This window comes from Lepus europaeus, chromosome 9 (assembly GCF_033115175.1).
Source record: "Lepus europaeus isolate LE1 chromosome 9, mLepTim1.pri, whole genome shotgun sequence".
Classification (NCBI taxonomy): domain Eukaryota; kingdom Metazoa; phylum Chordata; class Mammalia; order Lagomorpha; family Leporidae; genus Lepus; species Lepus europaeus.
The window spans coordinates 41,602,139-41,625,142 of NC_084835.1; the positions used below are offsets into that span (position 1 = coordinate 41,602,139).

General features: G+C 42.6%; 1 protein-coding gene and 1 pseudogene across 1 annotated transcript in view; one reads left to right on the top strand and one right to left on the bottom strand.

The window, feature by feature from the left end:
* Positions 1 to 23,004, bottom strand: part of SUCLG2 (succinate-CoA ligase GDP-forming subunit beta) — a 298,258-nt gene that overhangs the window by 193,547 nt on the left and 81,707 nt on the right. The window lies entirely within an intron of this gene.
* Positions 21,583 to 22,351, top strand: LOC133766518 (coiled-coil domain-containing protein 127-like; annotated as a pseudogene).

Below are 23,004 nucleotides of genomic sequence, written 5' to 3' on the forward strand. Positions count from 1 at the left end.
GACTTGACTGTTGAATTCTACCATATTTATAAAGAAGAACTAATTTGGGGGTCAAAAATGTGGCACCAAAGGTTAAACCTTCATCTGCAGTGCCCTTATCCCATATTGGATGCTGGCTAAGCTGCTCCACTTCTGATGCAGTTCCCTGCTAATGTGCCTGGGAAAACAGCAAAAGATGGCTCAGGTTCTTGGGTCCCTGCATCCATGTGGGAAACACAGATGATGCTCCTGGCTTCGGCCTGGCCCAGCCCTGGCTGATGGGGCCATGTGGGGAGAGAACCAGCAGATGGAAGATCTCTGTGTCTCTGTCTATCTCTCTTTCGCACTCTTTGGATAACTGTCTTTCAAATACATAAAATAAATCACAGGGGAAAAAAGAGCTAATTTAATTTTTCTCAAACTATTCAAAACAACTCTAAGAGACGGAATGCTCCCAGACTCCTTTGATGAAGCCACCATCACCAAAAACGCCAGAAAAAGATACCACAAAGAGAACCATAGATGAACATAGATGCAAAATCTTCAACAAGTACTAGCTAACTGAATCCAAGAATACATCAAAAAGATAATCCCCACAAAGAGGTTTCACCTCACCCAGTTAGAATGACTATCACCCAGTGCAGGTGCTGTGGCAAAGCGGGTAAAGCCACCACCTGTAATGCTCACTTTCCATATGGGTGCCAGCTAGAGTCCTGGCTGATCCACTTCTGATCCAGCTCCCTGTTAACGCACCTGAGAAAGCAGAAGATGACCCAAGTGCTTAGGCTCCTGTACCCAGGTGGGAGACTGAGAAGAAGCTCCTGGCTCCTGCTTTCAGATCAACCCAGCCCTGTTCTTTGCCGCCATTTGGGGAGTGAGCCAGTGGATAGAAGATCTCTTTCTCTTTATAAACTCTGCCTTTCAAATAAACAAATCTTTAAAAATAAATGACTATCATCAAAAAATGAAAAAATTACAAATTTTGGTGAAGATGTGGAGAAAAAGGCACTTTAAATACACTGTTGGTAGGAACGTAAATTAGAACAAACCTTTATGGAACACAGCATGGAGATTCCTCAGAAATCTAAAAATTGATCTACCATATGACCCAGCCACCCCAATCATGGAAATTTACCCAGAGGAAATGAAATTAGCATATTTAAGAGTTACTGTACCCCCATGTTTATATCAGCTCAATTCACAGTAGCTAAGATACAGAATTAATCCAGAGGTCAAACAGATGAAGAACCATGGAACATATACGTGATGGAATACTATACAGCTATTAAAAAGAATGAAATCCTGTCATTTGTGACAAAATGGATGGAATTAGAGATCATCATGTTTAGAGAAATAAGCCAGCCCAAAAAAGATAAATCCCATGTTTTCTCGGATTTGTGGCAACTACTAGAGTACAAAAAATATAATGTATATGAGTGAAAATAACCCACTGAGATTTGATTATTGTTTATAGCCCTCGTCTGTACTCCTGAGGAACAGTGATTTCTCTACTTACTACTCGTTGAATTATTTTTCAGTGGAGGATTAAGTTTGTATAAAGTAATTTAAAGTAAATGTATAAAGTAAATATAAAGCAAAATTAAAGTAAATTTATGTCACTGCAAATATAAAAAGCAAAACAAGAAAGGAAGGAAGAAGAGGGGGAAGGAAGGAAGGAGGGAACAAGGGTAGGGTGGCAAGTATCATTATGTTCTTAAAACTGTATACACGGAATACATGAAATGTGCTTCCTTTTTAAAAAAATCTAATGCATGTTCAGAAGAAACCCTACTGTGAACTTTGAACTGTGATCTTTTCCCAGATGGGCTATCAATGTGTTAACTCATGATGCTGGACAGCGGCAGCCAGCACTCCATCAGCACCACCATCCAAAGGGGACACCATCAGTACTCTATAGTGTACTGTGTTACTAAACCATGATGCTCAGCACCTTAGGGGTACCGAATGCAATCTTTCCAGTTTACAATATTTTCAACTCATGCCTGGTTTACTGGGATGCAATTCCACTGCAAGTTAAAGAGCACCTGTACTTGTTTTGACAAATTCAAGTTAAAGGTGAATCTAAAAAAAAAAAAAATACATATATACATATATATATGCTAAGAGAAAGAAGTCAGACACAAAATGCAAAATGCCACATATCACACTATATCATTTATATGAAATGTCCAGATAAGGTAAACTGAAGGAAAGGGTAGACTGGCAGTTGTGTGGTGAATTCTGTGGGAATGAGAACTCACAGTTATAAGCATCAAGATCTGATGGAGGAAGGGGATGAAAATGAGCTAAAACTAATGCATGAGGATGGATGTACAACTCAATCAAGTTACTAAAAATCACCTAATTGTACATTTAAAATGAGTAAATGTAAGAATATGCAAACAGCATCTCTGTAAATAAGAATAACTCATTTAAAAAAGAAACTAAGTTATAAAATCCCTGAGAAACATTCCAGCATGAAGCACATGCTCTTACATTATCAAAATGATTTTATGAACATTGAAACTGAGAATAAAAACATTCGATTTCATCTAGGTACGCCTGAAGTAAATGCAAAGCATACAGCCTGCTGTCTCTTGCATTCTGGGCAGCTAGTCTCAAAATCCATGAAGGACTGAATTAGAGGACCTGGGTGTTCAGACCAGCAGGCCACTCTCTTCACTTGAAATTCAGAAACATCCACCCAGAGGGCCTAACTGGGACTCCATCCCAGTGTCAGCTGCATCCATTTGACCCTGGCTTTCTAAGGTAACACAGCAGGTGGACATACTATTAAAGATGTATTTACCTGCTATTTTGATGGCAACGTTTGTGCAGACATGAGTATTGCTGTTAGCTTAAGAATTATTCCCTAATCAACAGAGTAGTGAAGAGAAGACAGAGGTCAATGTGGGTCTCCTAAAGAAATCCCAGGGGCAGGTATCCAGTACAGAGGTTAAGTCACCACTTAGGATACCCACATCCTGTATCAAAGCTCCTGGTTGGAGTCTCAGCCCCTCCACTGCTCATCCAGCTTCCTGCTGGTGCACAGCCTGCAGGACAGCAGATGGTAGCCTCTGCACCCATGTGGGAGACACCGATGGAATTCTGGGCTCCTGCTCCAGCCTAGACCAGCCCCAGTTACTACAGGCATCTGGGAGTGCATCAGTGAATGGAAGATGTCTCTCTCTCTCAAAAAAAAAAAAAAAAAGAAAGAAAGAAAAGAAAAAGAAAAAGGAAATCAATAAAAATTAAGAAATCCTACATCAAGTCTTCAAGACAGTCTCACTGAGTTTGTTGAGATGTTGTTCCTTCATGACCCAGGACCTTCTCTGAAGTGAGAGAGAAAGGCCACAACACAAAAATATTCCAGGTGGGCCAGTCAATAATCTGTAACACTGTTTTGACAGACAAAAGGTAGCCTAGGGAAGTTTCATGCTTCAGAAAGGAATCAAGTTCTCAGAAGTAGATCCCATTCACAAATGTGTGGAAACATTCTCCCCTCTAAATGGCAGATGGAAAAGTTTAGATAAACATATTTAAACTCCAAGAGCAATTGTGAGGAGCTGCAGCAGTTTGGGAAAATGTCAAGAACACCCTCTGCCTGAGAAAACGGCTCTGCCATGTAAAACAGAGATTATCTCGGGGAAAACAGAAGCCTTCTCAAGGAAGCTCACTGAGTACCACCTTCTTCCCAAATGAGGATCCCCCAGGATGTTCAGCGCAAGTTACTTCCACCGCCAGCTAGACAAAAACATCTCCAAACAACTGGTTTGGAGGGGAAAAGCAAGTCAGTCGGTAAGACGGGAAATCCTACAGGTTCACCTGACCCATGATTTGAACACTTCCAATTCTAAGAATTGATAACCAAATCGATCAAATAAGCTTTCACTACTGACACCAAAACTGGGATTTAAAAAAAAAAAGAAAAAACAAAAAAACAAGAAAAGCTCAGAATGGATTAGGTGGCGGGGTGCAAACAACTCTCCAGGATGACCCGGCCCAGCTGGAAGGCACAAGGAAGGAATTACTCAAGTTGGACAGTTAAGGGTAAAGTTCACTCTGCAATAAAAATAAGCTACTGAGCAAAGAATTACACATTCATATAGAGAAACACTAGTCATGAAAGACCTCATGCTGAGGATAAAACAAATAAATAGCACTTTCCTGAGATAACTTCAGTTATGCTGAAGTCATACATAAAACAAATTTATACAATACAAGGTATGCTCTTCACTACAAAAGAATTTTAGGAGTTAGAACAGAATCATGAGCTAGACTAAAAGAACAGACTGAGTGAAATTAGGAGTATAAAATTTGATTCCACTATTAGTGCTTCACAACAACTAAATGCTAAATAAAAGACTTGAGTTAGTAGAAAGCAGAGATGTAAAATCAGGCAGCATTGTAACCTATAGGACCCTAATAAATTGTTTTTAAATGCTTGGGGTAAAAATCTGGGATGCACAAAAGGTGTGCTGCAGCCTTTCTTTGCTGGATCTTTCTCATGAAGTAAAGGTAGAGATGACAAAGGGCAAGGAAAGGAGCTCATCGAACTCTAACCAAGTGACGGAGACACAGGGAAGCCAGGTGCAACTCCACAGCCCCCTGAGAGTCCACCCACCTTCTTGCCAGATGTTTCACATACACTTGCTCAGTCTGCTTTATCTAACAAATCATGGACTCAAATCCCCATGTGTCCAAAAACATAGTATGTCTGAAGTATTCCTTCAGGTCTTTACCTTAAGAACAACTGCAAGAAGGAAAAGTGTCAAACGTGCATTCTGAAAAACACCATCAACCTATCACGGGGGTGTACTGTTTTTTTGTTTTTTGTTTTTTTCTTTTTTTATTTGACAGATAGAGTTAGACAGAGAGACAGAGAGAATGGTCTTCCTTCCGTTGGTTCACCCCACAAATGGCCGCCACAGATGGCACTGCACCGATCCAAAGCCAGGAGCCAGGTGCTTCTTCCTGGTCTCCCATGTGGGTGCAGGGGTCCAAGCATTTGGGCCATCCTCCACTGCCTTCCCGGGCCACAGCAGAGAGCTGGACTGGAAGAGGAGCAACCGGGACTAGAACCCGGCACCCATATGGGATGCTGGCGCCGCAGGCGGAGGATTAACCAAGTGAGCCACAGCGCTGGCCAATCAATGGGGATGTATTGTTTATCTTCCCTCTCCCCACTCCCCGGGTGCTTCTGTCTCCGCTCTCATCATTAAGCATAATTTTTAAATCCTTACCATCCCAAAATCACATCACCCAAATTCAGTAAATAATAAGCACATAGTAATAAAACATATCCTTTAAAGGCTCCTTGTGTATTTAAGGAGTAAAGAAACTGTGGCACCTAATCAAGACAAAGTGTGTGCCTGCTGAAATGTTCTAATTACCTGATAAGTATTTAGACAAAATAATGATAAAAAGAAAAAGTAGTTCGCAAAGAAAAACAACAACAAAAAAATGTCTTTGACTGGCTTACCTAAAAAACAAAAGCGTATGTCAAGGCAGGCATTTGGCCTAGCAGCTAATTCGCTGGTTGGGATGCCCAAATCCCATAGAGAGTGCCTGGGTTCAAATCCTGGCTCTGCTCCCAATTCCGGCTTCCTGCTAATGTGCTTCCTGGGAGGCAGTGGTGATGGCTCAAATAGTTAAGTTCTTGCCACTCATATGGGAGACCTGGAAGGAGTTCCCGGCTTTGGCCTGGATCAATCTTGACCCTTGAGAGCATTCTGAGAGTGAACCAGAGAATGAAAGTTCTATCCATCTGTCTGTCTTTCCCCTTACCCTCCTGCCTTTGCTCTGCCTCTGAAATTTAAAAGAAAAATATGTGTATGCTGATTCCTTATTTGAGGGTAGAATCTCAGGAAAGATGGAAGAGACAGAAAGGCCAGAGGCAGGGGGAAAAGAACAAGGCAGTGCTGGGGTTGCCACAGGGACCAGGTTCATGCCAGAGAGTAGAGCTGGTTGCTTAGTTATAGAAGACAGGTGTCTCCAGAGAGGTAATAGGAACCACTGCATGGGAACAAACCATGAGGGAGGAAGAAAGGGGAAGACATAGGAGGAAGTCAGGCAAGAGATGGCTCTGCAAGCTTTTTCTATTTCCTTTTACTCACTGGTCCAAGTCTGCTGAAACTGGTAGGAAGGAAAAGCATCAAATTTGCATTTCAACAAAAATCATCAACCAGATGATCAGCGCTTGGAGTAGAAGCAGCAAGAAGGGAAGAGTAAGGGCTTGTTTTGAATCTTTCCTGAAACTCCGAGGTCTCCTGTATCTGAACTGGGGCCTCTGGGGAGACACCACCACCACTGGCCAGCCAAGCAGGGGAGGCCCTAGGAAGCAGGCAGGGTAGGTCCAGGAGCACCAGGCCTGACACAAATTGGGTTTCATAAAATGTATTTGCCAGGCAATTCTATTTCCCAAAGGCTAAAATTTGTATCATGAAATTTTAGATTTGCCTCAAAAAGAGAGATTTCAGTAAGTTATTTCCAACCTATCTAACATAAAGGTGAAAATAAAGTTGTTTTACCCTCAAATGAAAATCATCCTTCTTCTTTAACAGATCCTTTTACAAGAGAGTCCTTAGCAAGATACAGGGTCTAAGTTCACAGTTGATAAATCAGGGCAAAATGAGGCAATTATAAGACTAAGAATAGAAGAATTCAGAATGTCAAGTGGCATTAATCTACGTGAAGAAAACGCTCGCTACACATAATTTAATTAAGACCAAGCACTCGGGGAACTTTGTTTTTCTGAGAGGAAACCTGAAATTGGATGAAACTGTAACCCAACATTCCACACTTTAGGGCTGCAGATTTTACTTCCTATCATTTAAAAAAAAATTATTCACACTGTGTACAATGGCAAATCAAAGGGGGAAAAAAAAAATCCAAACTTTTTTTTTCTTTTTTATTTCAAAGGCAAAGAGACAAAGGAGAGAGAGAACTCGCCATCAACTGGTTCCCATTTCAAATGTCCACTCCCTAAAGCTAGGAATTAAATCCAGATCTCCCACAAAGGTGGCAGGAACACATTGACTTGGGCCAGCTCCACGGCCTCCCACAGCCTTCATTAGCATAAAGCTGGGGTCAGGAGCCAGGCCAGATACTGCAAACAGGCACTCTAATACATCACGTGGATGCCTTAACTGGCCAAACATCCACCCCCTCCCAGAGAGATTCTAATAAGCTTACCACCACTAAATCACAAACTAACAAGTTTTTCAAGGGGACTTTGACCCGCCTTCTCCTCTTCCTGCCCCATAGGAAAGACTGGGCTGGGAGCACAGTAACAGTTCTCCGTGGACACTCACTCTTCCACAGAGAAACAGAAAGTTTTCCAAAAGTCAGGGTCATGCTACAATAATACAATTTCAGCAGGACAATGGGAATTAAGGGTCCATGTTAACCAGATTACAATGTAGTCCTTCTAAATGATGTTACCATTTAAAAAAGAAAAAAACTGTTCATAGAAAGACTTACACATGACACTGAGTTGCAAAGTGAAACAGTCTATTATTCTGAGATAAGTGAACAGAAAGACATGTGAGGAAATACTTAAGCCAAGGGTATCAGCCAGCACAACTTCACAAGACTTAAAAATCAAAAATCAAACAGTCAGCAAAAACCACCGTGACCTACCCTCTGTCCTTCAGCCTCCTGGTTGTCTGCACACTAAGGTTTAGCCCACAACTTGACAATTAAATCTTTCATTTTCCATTACTTAATACATTTTGAGAGTTTTTATATTTATGACATTTCATTCCCTTTTGCCCATACACTATGATGTAGACAGGCAATTACTAATTTTACTTAAAAGCAAAGAGTTTCGAGGAGTACTAAGACTTTCCTGAGTCATGGAGGCAACAAAGGAAGTAAAGCTAGAACACAAGTTGGAGTCTTCCCTCCTGAATCCATGTTATGTTGTGTTTTCTATTAGGTCATTACACAGACACATCAATTATACAAAAACATCCACTAAATGTCCAATGCAAATGAACTATGTACAGATCCATAAAGATGAACAAAATGAGAAAGAATGAATTTTCCAGAATCGCACAAAACATACTAAAGATTGGAGATAATAGGAAGGCAGGGAAAGCTTAAATACATAATAAGAATTTGGGGGCCGATGCCGCAGCTCAATAGGCTAATCCTCCACCTGTGGTGCCAGCACACTGGGTTCTAGTCCCAGTTGGAGCTCTGGATTCTGTCCTGGTTGCTCCTCTTCCAGTCCAGCTCTCTGCTGTGACCCGGAAGTGCAGCGGAGGATGGCCCAAGTCCTTGGGCCCTGCATCTGCATGGGAGACCAGGAGAGGCTCCTGGCTTCGGATTAGCGCGGTGCGCCAGCTGCAGCGTGCCAGCCGCAGCGGCCATTTGGGGGGTGAACCAACGGAGGAAAAGGAAGACCTTTCTCTTTGTCTCATTCTTTCACTGTCCACTCTGTCAAAAAAGTAAAGAGGGGAGGAAAGGGGAGGGGAGGGGAGGGGAGAATTTGGGTAAAAAGCCCAGCAAAAAAACATGAGGATAATAGCAGAATATTGTAGGCAAGTGGTAACTCCTAGTTGTTGAAAACAGATATATGGGGAATGGGGCCATTTACAAAGAAAGCAAACTGTGATGAAGAAGCAACTGAAGATCTGTTTGTGTGCTGATTATAATACACTTGTTGCTATGTATACTGGCTACAGTGTAACAAAAGTGATTCATGTCCTCAAGGAGCTTACAATCTAGACTTACAATGCACAGAATTACAATATACAACATATATTTAAGTCTTAAAGAATGTCATAAAAATTCTATAGCATGACACTGGTGGCTATATTATGTCTGCATCAGAATTAGTAGTGGTCTCTAAAACACAGTAGACCTGCTGACAAAAACCCAAAAGCGAATGACAATACACAACCTCAAATAGGATGTGGGGAAACACCACACTCACACTCACACACCGCTGATCTCATGAACTTCAACAGCATACACTGGTATAACTCTACACAGGTAGTAAGTATTAGAAGACTTGCAAAAATCATTTACCTAGCAACCAGCCTTTCCAGCCCTACAGCACAATCACCTAAGTGAACAGGGATATATGGACTAAGGTCGTTCATTGCAGGGTTGTTTACAATGGGGGTTTGGGTGTGGGGGAAGGATGCAATCACACTAATGTCTGCCAAACAGGATCAGTTACATAATGCAAAGGAGCGCTGATAATGATATTATAGATCTTTGTGATGTAGAGTTCCACTCCCCAAATGCTAAAGATGGCCATGATGTCTTCAGTGATATGAGGAGGCAGATACATGACAAGGTATATGTTGTGGCAGTGTGCAGGCATGTATAGATTCATACCTATGTCTAGATGGTCATAAGTCAAATATGCCAACAGCAGTTCTCTCTGGACAAGATAATACCAGCTGTTCTTTATTTAAAACCTTACATTTTAGAAAACTGCACAAGTATTTTTTTGAGGAAAAGATTGCTAAAAAGAGAAACATATTTTTCCACATGTGCTTCATATATATTACACACATATAAAACTATTTTTTAAAGTAAGTGTGGATCCATGTGGAGCCACTGAAGTCTTCCGTATACTTTTCTGGTAATACTAGAATAATTCAAAATTTTAAAGAAGCCAATAAACACAATTTTAAAAAATCATTTGGGGCCGGCGCCGTGTCTCACTAGGCTAATCCTCCGCCTTGCAGCGCCGGCACACCAGGTTCTAGTCCTGGTCAGGGCGCCGGATTCTGTCCCGGTTGCCCCTCTTCCAGGCCAGCTCTCTGCTATGGCCTGGGAAGGCAGTGGAGGATGGCCCAAGTGCTTGGGCCCTGCACCTCATGGGAGACCAGGACAGGCACCTGGCTCTTGCCATCGGATCAGCGCGGTGTGCTGGCCACAGCGCGCCAGCCGCAGCAGCCATTGGAGGGTGAACCAACAGCAAAGGAAGACCTTTCTCTTTCTCTCTGTCTCTCTCTCTCACTGTCCACTCTGCCTGTCAAAAAAAAAAAAAAAAAAAAAAGAAAGAAAAGAAAAGAAATGAAAAAATCATTTGGATTCTTTAGAATAATGGAGTTTAAGATAATTTCAAATGAATTAAATTTATTAATATTAACAGCTATAGCTCTGTGCATCTTGTCAAAGAAATAACTGGTACCAGGCTAGCCTTCCATTCATTAGTAGCCAGAAAACTTGAAGAAATAAAAGAAATATTATTTTTTCAAATATTGGTTAACAGCAGGATTATGATGTCCTAGACAGTAACCAGACAAGAAGAGCTTGTATGGTATCTCAGGCCTCCTACCTGGAGGCCTTTTCCAGATACCACAACAGCAAGCCCAGAGAGCTGCAGTCTGCGATACAGACATAGATGATGGAGTTTTTGGAAGAAGTTGCCAAGGAGACAGAGAAGGGAATTTCTTAACAGAAGAGATTCAGAAATCTGTGAGTGGTCCATTTTTTTGGTGAACTCATCCAACATTTCACTCAGAAAGAATGTATTTTATTCAAGGTAAACTACAACTCAATAAAGCTGATTTAAAAATTTTGAAACCTTATATGCCAACTGCAATGTTAAAATAGTTAACAGATAATTTATACAATTAAAAAAACAAAATTGTAGGAATAAACTCTTAATAAGTAACATAAGACCTCTTGGAAGAAATATACTAAACATTTTCGTGGAATGTGAAAGAGAATTTGAATAAGCAAAATAAATGAAAACCAACAACAAAAGATAACAAAGGACAGATCTTCAAAGTGGCTACATTCACTATTTCAACGAAATGTTTGCTGACTGCTTCCTTAGAGCACTGTGAGAGCCATACACAGCCTGGTCATGGTTGAGTCCTGAAATGAAGTCCAAGACTCCAGACCACCAGTAGAGACCATTTCTTGATTAGCATTTTCTCTGCTTCAAGGGTGAGAATGTTATCCATGGGTCACAAAGTTTGGAGCTGGGTCCTCTTTCAAAACCACTGGTCAGTTTTTAATACAGCTGAGTTGAACATTATGGGCTGTCAATCATAATTTCACAGCTGAGTTGTCAGGAAGAAAAAAAAAATATCTATTGCACTTGGAAATGTCAAGAGTAACCCAATAAATGTCAAATAAAATTGAAGTGTCTGCAGGAACGTATGGGTGTGTGAACAGGAAACCTGGGCAAGACCCTCTGTATTGGGCTGAACTTGTCTCCACAAAATCAAGGTTTCCCCTGTCCGTAGTTCCTTCCACTGTATTCCCCACTAACTTCTCCTGGTGTACTCTGCCCTTTAAATACCTGGATGTCTACTAACTTTCCTGATAAATACATTTCTCTCACATGTATTTCTGTGTGCTCTTTTAGAGGGATTACCAAGGCACGTTAACCAATGCTGGTTGACACTTTCTTTAGATGTGCCCATGGGAGTCTTTTCTTAAGAGCAAATTCTAAATATGCAGCCAAGTTAAGAAGACACAGACACCAGGTGCTGAGTCCGTGGATGCTTCCTTTACACTGAAAACAGTCTTGGTGACTTGTTACAGCACACACACATCTGTGGTCAACAAAATGCACTCTCCTCTGCCACAGTCGTTTATCAAAAGGATTAAAAGGCTTGTCAGTGACAAGTGACTTTCTCTGGATACATTTTTTCTCTAAGATATTAAATGTTCACTATTTTTTAAAAGAGGAGGAGGGCCTGCAAAGTAATGACTGTGATTCTGTTTTAATTAGGTCAATATTTTCTTTTTTTTTTTTTTTTTGACAGGCAGAGTGGACAGTGAGAGAGAGAGACAGAGAGAAAGGTCTTCCTTTTGCCGTTGGTTCACCCTCCAATGGCCGCCGCGGTAGGCACGCTGCGGCCGGCGCACCGCGCTATTCCGATGGCAGGAGCCAGGTGCTTCTCCTGGTCTCCCATGGGGTGCAGGGCCCAAGCACTTGGGCCATCCTCCACTGCACTCCCTAGCCACAGCAGAGAGCTGGCCTGGAAGAGGGGCAACCGGGACAGGATCGGTGCCCCGACCGGGACTAGAACCCGGTGTGCCGGCGCCGCAAGGCGGAGGATTAGCCTAGTGAGCCGCGGCGCCAGCCTAGGTCAATATTTTCTGAGCATTTCCTGTTGCAAACCCTTTGCTCCAAGGATGCAAGGGTAAATAGGGAGTCTAAAACTTTTGGAGTTCAAAACCAAGTTAGGGAGATAGATGAGAAGCAGACAAAGCTATATAAAGTGACTGGAGCAGCAGAGTCCCAAAGGAACACCTAGCTGGGACACGGAAAGTCAAAGAAGTTCTATGGAGCCTAAGGAGAGGTGAAGCCAGCAACACACACACACACACACACACAGGTATTTAAGGAAGCTTACAGGATTCAGTCAGGTAAGGATGTTAGAAGGCAGCATATATTTATGATGCCAAATCAGTGAATGAGTAAGAGTTACCCAGGAGCTCCCGAAAACATAAAGAACTAAATACTCACTTTAACTTACAATCCCCAAATTAAGTACCCAAATTAGGAACTCTGCTTATTTCGAAGGTCAAATCAAGCAGTGTATCTGCTCTGAACATTTTATACTTAACAATAATAGAGGAAGTTTGTTATGTGTTTAACATATCACTATACCACATTTCTTTTCTCTTTTTTAAAGATTTTATTTATTTATTTGAGAGGCAGAGTAACAGACAGAGAGGAGTGACAGAGAGAGGTCTTCATCTGCTGGTTCACTCCCCAAATGGCCATAAAAGCCAGAGCTGAGCCAATCCGAAGCCCAAAGCCAGGAGCCAGGAGCTTGTTCCGGGTCCCAGGGGGCTCAAGGACTTGGGCCATCTTCTACTGCTTTCCTAGGTCACAGCAGAGAGCTGGATTGGAAGTGAAGTAGCTGGGACTTGAACCGGCGCCCATATGGGATGTCGGCACTACAGGTGGCAGCTTTACCCGCTATGCCACGGAGCCAGCCCTGATGGTGTTTCCCTTACCTTCTACCAGTAAGCTGTCTCAGGATAGTGATAACAATTTATACACACACACACACACACAGATATACAATGATAAAAGGCAAAATAACTCACAGGGTCCTTCCTTTATTATATTATACACACACCTTCCCACATGATGACTCAGCTTCCTCCTAAGATAGACCAGTGGTCTTGGGATGTGTAATCAATCACCAAGGGCACACGGTGCTACCATCGCCTCCCACTCTGCTATTCTCTGCCACGCCATCTCTAGCACAGAGGCCTTCGTCATCCATGACCCTGCCTTGATTCCAGCTTGGGCAAACCCACGCTTGGTGCAGCCAGCGTCACCTGCCCTACCTTTCCACTGGTCTCCCTGCTTGGGACCCCAGCCTCTCTACAGTCTAATTTCAACACAGCCAGAGGATCCTTGTAAGACCCCATGTCACTCCTCTAGTCAAATCCTCTACAGCATTTCTTAATGTAGAAATGTATCATATGACCTAGCAATTCCATTCCTAGGGATCTATATGTATTAATTTTCTTTTGTTGCTGGTACAGAATGCCACCAATTTAATGGTTTTAAACAACATTCATTTATTATCCTAGATGCACATGCTCATAGGTCAGAAGCCCAGCACAATGTGATTAGATTCTCTGCGTAGTACTCTTACCAGGGGAAAATCGAGCCATTGGCCAGGACTGTGATCCCCACTCTGGACTTGCCCCTTGCTAGCTCACTGGCAGATACCAGTTCCCTGCAATTACAGGAATTAATTTTCCATTTCCTTGACACACAGCCCCTGATCCCGAAGCCAGCAATGGCCAACTGCATCCTCCCACACTTCCAATGTCTCTCACTTCTGCTCTCTCTCAATTCCTCTTCAGCCTCTCCTCTCCTTTTAAAAGCTGGTGGGCCTCCCCCAGGTCTCCCACGCGGGTGCAGGGGCCCAAGGACTTGGGCCATCTTCCACTGCTTTCTGAGGCCATAGCAGAGAGCTGCATCAGAAAAGGAGCAGCTGGGTCTAGAACCATCGCCCATAGGGGATGCCAGAGCTTCAGGCCAGGGTGTTAACCCGCTGCGCCACAGCACCAGCCCCTCAAGAGGTTCTTTTCTTACTACAGCCTAATCTCCCACCACCAGATGTGCAAGATATAGAACTCCTGAGAGTTGAGGGATCAGTACCAGTCAACCCAAGAAAGCCACAGATGGTGTTTAAGAGTGTCCTAAAACAACCTAGACTGCATGAGACAAATGAACTACTTTACTATTTTTGTAAGAAATAGCTATTAATGAGACTCATTGATTTTTAAGAGATCAGAAACAAGCAAGTTTTATAGCAGGGTCCAATACGACAATATCAGTCCCCAGGCAGCCAATTAATCTCTTCTTCCCAACTGGTCTGATATTCGTGACCTGTATGTTTTTTCTCTTATTTGCTTTTTGTTTTAAATGAGTGTTTAAGTAAAGAAGGTAAGGATGTTCCCAGCGTCTCCTATTTTTATATGCCCTGTTACATGACATTTCAAATGCTCTGGAATATAATGTGGGATTCTGAGTTTTTGTATTATGAAGGCAGCATAGTATGGTGACTAGAAACCTATGTTCAAATAGGCACAGGTTCAAATTCCAAATATGACATTTACTACATTCAAAGATATTAGTAACCTGCCCACATTCATACAAATACTTCAAAAAGTTCATGGAAAATGCTTATCACAATGCAAATAATATATATGGGGTCTCTGGCCATACAATAATGGCAACACCAGGGTACTCCATGACACTCCTGGTGCTCCACAGTCGGCAAGGCAGCACATTCCATCCTTGCGATCAAACCAACTAGCTATTATGCACCAAAATAAATATACCTTTTAATTCTATTCTCCATGAGCTTTCTGCAGTGCTCTCATGAGTGACATAAAAGGATTCTGAACCAAGACGGTCTGGCCGCAGGCTCTAGGGGCTGAGTCACTACCATTCCACCACCACCACCATCACCGCGATCCTCCTGATCCCCAAGATGTCCCGTCTCCTCCTCCTGGGCCTCACTGTCACAGCCATCCTAGAGACAGGATATAAAACGATCTTAACCTTATCCAGTCTTGAACTCTGAAAAGTCATACTCATCAAATGTCTCCCAGTAAAGAGCCAAAACACAAAGTCCATTTTTCTATTGCTATGCCAGTGAAGGAAAGAAGAAAATGACATAAACCTCAATTTACAAATTGGGGGACTGTGCTAAAAAGGATCAAGTCTCTTAGCATCATTTGGTGACTGAGAGGCAGAGAGAGAACAGATGATGCCCATCTCCATTCACCCAGCATTATCACTCATCTTATAAATATTTAAGCTTCCCAGTGAAGATAGGTATGATTGTTTACAGCCACCTGATCTACCTGGGGAGGAAACAAAGCTAGGCTGGCTTGCTAAGCACATTGTAATAAAAAAAAAAGTATTAAGACATGAGTGAGGGTCTATCATAAAGAATTCCCACATTGTGTCTGCAGTCAGTATAATAACTGTGGCATTTCTCTCCCTCTGCATTCAGGCTGGGTAATTCAGTGGAACCTTAAAAGTGACAAATGAATGTGAAAAAGAGCTGACACCTCTTCCAAGACTAAACAAAGATGCCAGGAGGACCATAGCAAAGTACAATGACAGCTAGAATGGATGGGGACAGAGTTTAAAAGCAGTTCAACACTTATTTTTTATCTTTAATATATAGATTAAAAATTTATTTTATTTATTTAAAAAGCAGAGAAGGAGAAGGACAGATAAAAAGAAAGAGACCTTTCACCTACTGGTTCACTCCCCAACATGGCCACAATGGCTAGGGCTGAGTTAGGTCGAAACCCGGAGCCAGGAACTCTGTCAGGGTCTCCCATGTTGCTGGTAGGGCCCCAAGCACTTGGATCATCATCTGCTGCTCTTCCAGGCACATTAGCAGGGAAGTGGATCGGAAGCAGAAGAGCTGGGACTTCAAGTGGTGCTCGTTTAGGATGCCAGCACCACAGGCAGGCGGCGACTTAACTTGCTGTGCTACAACGTCAACCCTTTAATTTTTATATTAAGACAACAAGGAAAACATGAAATGGTAGTGGAAGAGGAATAATTTAATAAACTCTTTGCTAAAGAGTTAATATTCTTGGGGCTGGCGCTGTGGCATTGAGGGTAAAGCCGCCGCCTGCAGTGCCAGCATCCCAGATTGTGGGCGCTGGTTCTAGTCCGGCTGCTCCTCTTCCTATGCAGCTCTCTGCTATAGCCTGGGAAAGTAGTGGAGGATGGCCCAAGGCCTTGGGCCCCTGCACCCACGTGGGAGACCTGGAGGAAGCTCCTGGCTGCTGGCTTTGGATCAGCACAGCGCTGGCCGTCGTGGTCATCTGTGGAGTGAACCAGCAGATGGAAGACCTCTCTGTCTGTCTGCCTCTTCTCTCTCTGTGTAACTCTGACTTTCAAGTAAATAAATAGATCTTTAAAAAAACAAACAAAAAAAGCACTGCATAAAAAAAGAGTTAATATTCTTGAGTCTGGCCAAAACCAAAATGAAAGCCTGTCAAATGCGTCGCCGATGCCCACACTTCAGTCCCCCACCTACTGTATCATCCTTTTGAAAACAATTTTACCCATTTTGAAGCATACTAGACATTTACAAAGCCCCCTCCCAAAATCCAGAGCTTTATATTAGTTTCCTAAAATACCACTACATGCACATTTGCCAAAATTCCACTAAAACAACCTTCCTAAAATTAATAAATTACCTGTCAAATTTCATAAAAACAGATGGTCACTTGGAGACAGGAGAAGATGTCATTATTCTGTTTTACACAGCTGCTCAGACTAGGAAAAGATCATCTCATTTTCCATAATACACAATGAACCTCGTCTACGATTTCCGATACTAGGCATAAAAATGAAAATTTCATGCAGCTGCTTCTATATCACACATCTGGTTACTGCTGAGGAAATATTTTCAACATAAAAGAAATCATGATAATAAAAACTAAAACTGCTGTGCCTTTGTTTTCTCCTAACAAATATTATGCTACTTCTAAGCCTTTTGCTATTAAAAAAAAAAAAAAAAAAAAAAAAAACCTAAATGGAGCACTCCTAAATTGAGGTGTTTACACAATTAACAATTAAGAAGGTATTAGGAATCCCCTACCAATATGAAAGTACACATTTGCTGAACATCTGACACCCAATTGTTTCTTCCTTTTACTAGTTTCATGAAGGTGGTTTAGTAATTTTATCAGAAATCTAACACATGAAACAATAAGTCAACACAACATTAGTGTCACATATCTGAAATGAGATTTTGATTTGTTAGTCTCCAACACATTACTTACATTACTATAAATCGTGTGAAGATGAAGACATTTGGCACCTATGAACAGTTATGAAATAACCAACACCAAGAGCTCTCCTGTTCTATATTTTTACCAAGAGACATGAAACTTGACAGCTAAATATATGGCCACCTTTTTCACACTACTTGCCAGGCGCATGAATGTGTAAGTCTTCAGAATGTCCACCAAATACATCTGCAACATTCAACTATCATAAGAGATAGGGAGTATGCATGGTTGGGGGATTCATTTAAATATTGGTAAAATGATTACATTTGGACAGGCCACTTTCACCGTGCAGCAATTCACAGGGTTAGTTTAACTCTCCTGCTTAAAATTTCCAATGGATCCCAGAGAAACTAAAAATCCAAAGCCCTTATAGAGCCTGAAAGACCCCAGTGATCTCATAGACCCTGCCCATCTCTCTAATCCCATTTCCTTCCATGCACTACACCCCAGCCTCCACATCATCTGCCCCACGATCCCTCTCCTAAGAATACTCTTCCCTGCACCCCCTTGTAGCCGCTCAACATTTCCATCTCTCACATCACAGCCTCATGTCCACAGAGAAGCCTTCCCTGACCACTGGTCCCACTCCTATTCTTGCAGCAGGAGCTCATCACAGTCTCACTTACTTCATAGCACTGCTAACCTTAGGACATTGTTTTGGAACTGCCTACATACTCATTCTCTACCTTCTCTCCCTAAAATTCAAAGGCCTCCCCAAGAGATGCCTTACTTCACTAATACCTCCACACCAAGTATCTACACATAATGAATGAAGCAACAATGTTTGCAGTAAACTGACTAATAATGTGATCGAAGCAGCCCAGCAGTCCATGTGAATCCAGCTCAACAACAGACTCAAAATCAGGTCCATCATGGAATGGGGTAAGAAGTCGTGAAGGACAAAGGGACCGTACAGAGCTGATGTTATCTTGCACTATGCACACTACCCCAAAAGTCTGCTCAGATGGTCAAGTGTGGGCCTGTTTCCCAATTCTGCCTTCCAAGGGAAGAACATGGTGCCTTCTAAGCACACTCCTAAAACTCACAGGACGTCTACCTGAAGGACAGGTGGATGGATCTGAACACACACATGCACGGGTACCTGAAAGCCAAAGATGGAGCTGGAGGTGACAAGAACCACGGTCTTGGGGTTGATAATCCTGGAGCTGTGTAAGTTCAAGCAGAGAACTCTACCAAGTCTACAAAATTCAAGCCAGGCCTTCCAAGTTATTAAGAAGGTTGTGTTTAGGGCCGGCACCGTAGCTTACTTGGTGGTTAATCCTCCACCTGCAGCGCCAGCATCCTATATGGGAGCCGGGTTCTAGTCCTGACTGCTCCTCTTCAAGTCCAGCTCTCTGCTATGGCCCGGGAAGGCAGTAGAGGATGGACCGGGAAGGCAGTGGAGGATGGCCCAAGTTCTTGGGCGCCTGCACCCACATTGGAGACCAGGAAGAAGTACCTGGCTACTGGCTTCGGATCAGTGTTGCTCCGGCCATGGCAGCCATTTGGGGGTGAACCAACAAAAGGAAGACCTTTCTCTCTGTCTCTCTCTCACACTGTCTAACTCTGTCCAAAAAAAAAAAAAGAAGGTGTGTTTGTCAAGGTGAGACATTTTTATTTTCTTCGGGATACACTTTAGTCTATTCACTAGATTGTTGGCTTAATTCATATATGCATTTATAAAGCTTTACTCTGCATATATGGTAGTAAATGGGCCTCCATGTGTTTCCTGTCCTGATCCTACAAAGTTGGGAATGGGTCTCTCTGCCACTGTAACACCTTGGTTAAGTCTCTCAAACTCACTGAGTCTGTTTCTGTTTCATCACTTGGGAAAGAGAAAGAATTTCTGTCCTGTCAATATCCAATATTATATGAAGAAAAAACTAAATATATAAAAATGCATAATTTAAAACTATTTCTATTATGTTCTATATCATATTCTTCCCTGTGTAAGTCCAGAGCAGAGGACCATGACAGTTTCCATCTCCAATCTCAAAGTAGTGCAGCTTGTGAGAAACTTCTAGACTAGACAGGGTTTGGCTTTTCATTCCTTTTTTTTTTTCAGTGTTAAGTATTCTTTAAATTATTTCTATATCCTGCAAAGTTTCACATCCTTCCAAAAGGAAGAGATATCGACTGCTCAAGACTTTAGACATTAAAAGAAGTTTCTTAAAAAAAAAAAAAAAGAACTTCTAGAATTATTTATGGTTATAGAGATATGCCAACTGAAAAATGCCTCTTCTACTACTTAGCCTATTGAATACAGACCCGTTTTCCAGGAAAAGTGCATAATATACACCAGTGTTGTACATTTATTGATCTCTCATCAGTTTCAGGAATGCAATGAACAAGAAGTATACCCGTGGGGCTGTTTTAGATCTACCAGGCTGTCTGTCCAGAGCCTTTCCTCTCATCCCAGAGAAAGGATGACCTCAGAGATTTAATAAATCAAGAGCACAAACAGAACATACAAAGAAGCCAAGACAAATGCACAGAAACTAAAAAACTTAAGAGTAGAGAGGCAAGCTGGCCAGGATGCAGTACCAAATAAAGTAGACACTGGCCAATACAGGACAAAAGAAAAGAAAAGAAAACCTCAGTGGTGAGCGGGCAATTGGCACAGTGGTTGGGTTTGTTCCTTGGGACACCCACATTCCATACCACAGGCCTAGGTTTGCATCTCCACTACACTCTGATCAAGCTTTCTGCTGAGACACACTCTGGAAGGCAGTAGGTAGTAGCTCAAATAGTTGAGTCCCCACCACCCAGTAGGGAGGAAGACCCGGATTGAGCTTCTAGTTCATGACTTTGGCTGTTGTGGGTATCTAGGGAGCGAACAAGAAGACACAGTGCCTGTTTCTGTCTCTTTCTGCATTCCAAATTAATAACAATTTCAAAAAAATTTTTTGAAGATTTTAGGGGACTCAGATTTAAAAGGGTTAAATTTCAGGTTATCAAAAGCCTTTGGCAGAAGGTGTTTTATTTATCAAATGAGGCACACTAATCACGCAGGGACATTACAAAGCATCAAAAAATAAAGCGGGCAGGAGGTGATGGTTCAAACGCTTGGATTCCTGTCACCCACATAGGAGACCCAGATTGAGTTCCCAGCTTGGCTTTGGCCCGGCCCAGGTCCCAGCGGTTGAGGTCACTTGGGAAATGAACCAGCAGATAGAAGATCAATCTTTATGTTTCTCTGCCTTTCAAATAAATAAAATCAAAATAAATTAAAAAAAAAATTCAGATACAACCGCTCTGGTGTACACAAAGCAACTTCACACTTCTTCCATCAATTTCTTTGAGTGGTTTCAAAGAGTCTGTAATCTGGACTGTGTGTGAAACTAGCAGTTTATTATCATATTTTCACATTAGTAATTGAAAGCTGCGATCAAGTCAGCAGGTTATCACATCATCCATCCTGCAAACAGTATATTCAGTTGGTCCAGGCCATCCTCAATGCCTTACTTCATCCAACACAACCCAAACATCAGCAGGTTCTCCGAGCTTTAGCCCCAAAACCGATGCAGATGACAGTCGCTCTCCATCCCCTGCGCCACCTCACCATCCCAACCACCACCTTCTCTCACTAGGGTGACCACAGCCAACAGCTGAGCTCTCCCCCACTTCTCCTGCAGCCCTTCTCATCCACTCACCACTGGACAGTCCATGGTAGGGTTAGCAATTCATGCTGCGTTGCCTGTGACTCTCGGTTTTAGCACTGAAAGTCACATCCTAGGAAACTTGTCACTCTTGAGCAATCCAGGACAGACGGTCATCCTAACGTATGGAGAGCCTGCTACACATGCAAGCGCATGGCTTTCATTCAAAGACTCACTGGCCCCAGTTCATCACCTCTCCCTGGAATTCATACTCTTGACCATGTGTCCTTGGACTTTCTTCTAGCAGAGTTCCTGATCACTTTCCTGTGGGCTCCACCAACAGGATGTGAGCAACTAATACAAGAAGAAGTTTGAAACATACTTGCCACTGGGCTTGTTCTCTTAGGTTTTGCTCATTTCCCTGTGAAGTTCATATGGTAGCCAGTCTGTTGCTCCAAGTAAAATGAAAGACACACATGTGCAGACATGGCCCCAGTCTGCACCAGCAGCCAAGCCCACTGAGGCTCACCTGGATTTGTAAAAATGTAGACATCTGAACAAGAATAAATGTCTCTCCTGAGTTTTCAAATGATCTGTTATCTAATATTGTTGAGGCAATATCAAACTGATAAGAGTTTTATGAGAACTTTTTCATTCACTTAGACTAAAATCCAGGAGACCGGGAGGTACTGATGCCCATAACGCAGGTATATCCATGAATAACTTAAATGATCCCCCAAATTGGAGTATCCATCCTACTTCCTGGACTGACAGGGGTGATGGAAGCAGGTGGAATAATGCTCTGCTGGTTCCAATGCTGAGATTGGCAGCCCTTCATTGGATTTGGTCTGCAGAGTCCCAGGGGGGGTGAAAAAAAAAAAAAAAACAGAAAAAGAGTGAAGAGTATCACAAGAGAAGGGTCACTTTCCAACAGGATTAGGAAGGCCAGTATCACACCACAATCTCAGAAAGCCAGTGTGCCGTCGCTCGGCTGTCCTTGAAAAGGACAAAACTTGAAAAGGAACAAAAAATGGCTAGTTATCAAGAAGCCCTGAACTCTCAGCGTCCCAAGGTGGTGGAAGAAAAGCAGCTTCTGGAACAGGAGCAGGCTCAGATAATGCAAGAGAAAAGACAGTTGCAACCTTTGAGAGGTGCATATCTGAACCACCTGGAGAGGGAAAAAGGAGTTTGAGGATGCATTCACAGAATGGCAGAACATCTACTGCTGCCTGCCCCTTCCTCGCAGCAAGTGCCCGATGTCGAGAAGAACCTACTGGTGGGAACCTCTGTGGACTCTGTGGCTGCTGACCAAAGATGGCGGCTGGTTTAACCGACACACTTAAGCACCATACGTATTGTGGTGACATCTGGAATACCTACAAGAGCCAAAACGGAGGCTCGTGTGGCTGGATCTCAAGTATTCAGAGCCAGTTGCTGACCTGAAAAAGTTTAGGTGAGAAGAGAAAGTCACACTAGAGAAGTAAGACAAGAATGAAGAAATCTTCCTGTCACGACGGTCCCGGTGACGTTCTGGGCTGCTGTGGTCTCTGTTCAGTGCGCCTTGTGCTGTGGCCCCGGGCATCCCCCAGCAGTGACCTGCAGTAGCTGCCACCCTGCGTGATGAGAAGCACGGTCCCTCCTTACAGGCACTAAGGATGTGGCTTCCCACCAGCCTTTTATAAGTTCCCAAATATTTTATTTAGCAGAACACTGTAACCTCCTATTTAGTAAAATACAGTACTGATCTTTAGTATAATTAATTTTCTGTCTATTCTGATTACTCCCTAAATAGATTGTTTTTTCCTTGGGAAAAAAAAAAAAGAATAAAATCCAAAATACTTACTCTACTCCTACAAAGGTCTACAGCATCTGGGCTCTCCTACAGCTCTCAGATTGCACTATGTTTCCTTTATCTTAAATTCAATCCAAGTGATCACAACAGCCAGGTCTAGGTCAGGCTGAAGCCAGGAGTCAGGGACCCCATCCTGGTCTCCGACCAGATGGCAGGGGCAGGGGTACTCGAACCATCTTCCTTGCTGTTTCTTAAATTGATAAAGCAGAGTCTATTCAGTTTCAGGTCCTCCTGGTATTTCTGCCTACAATACATTTCTCCTGCATTTCCTTATGACTGACTTCA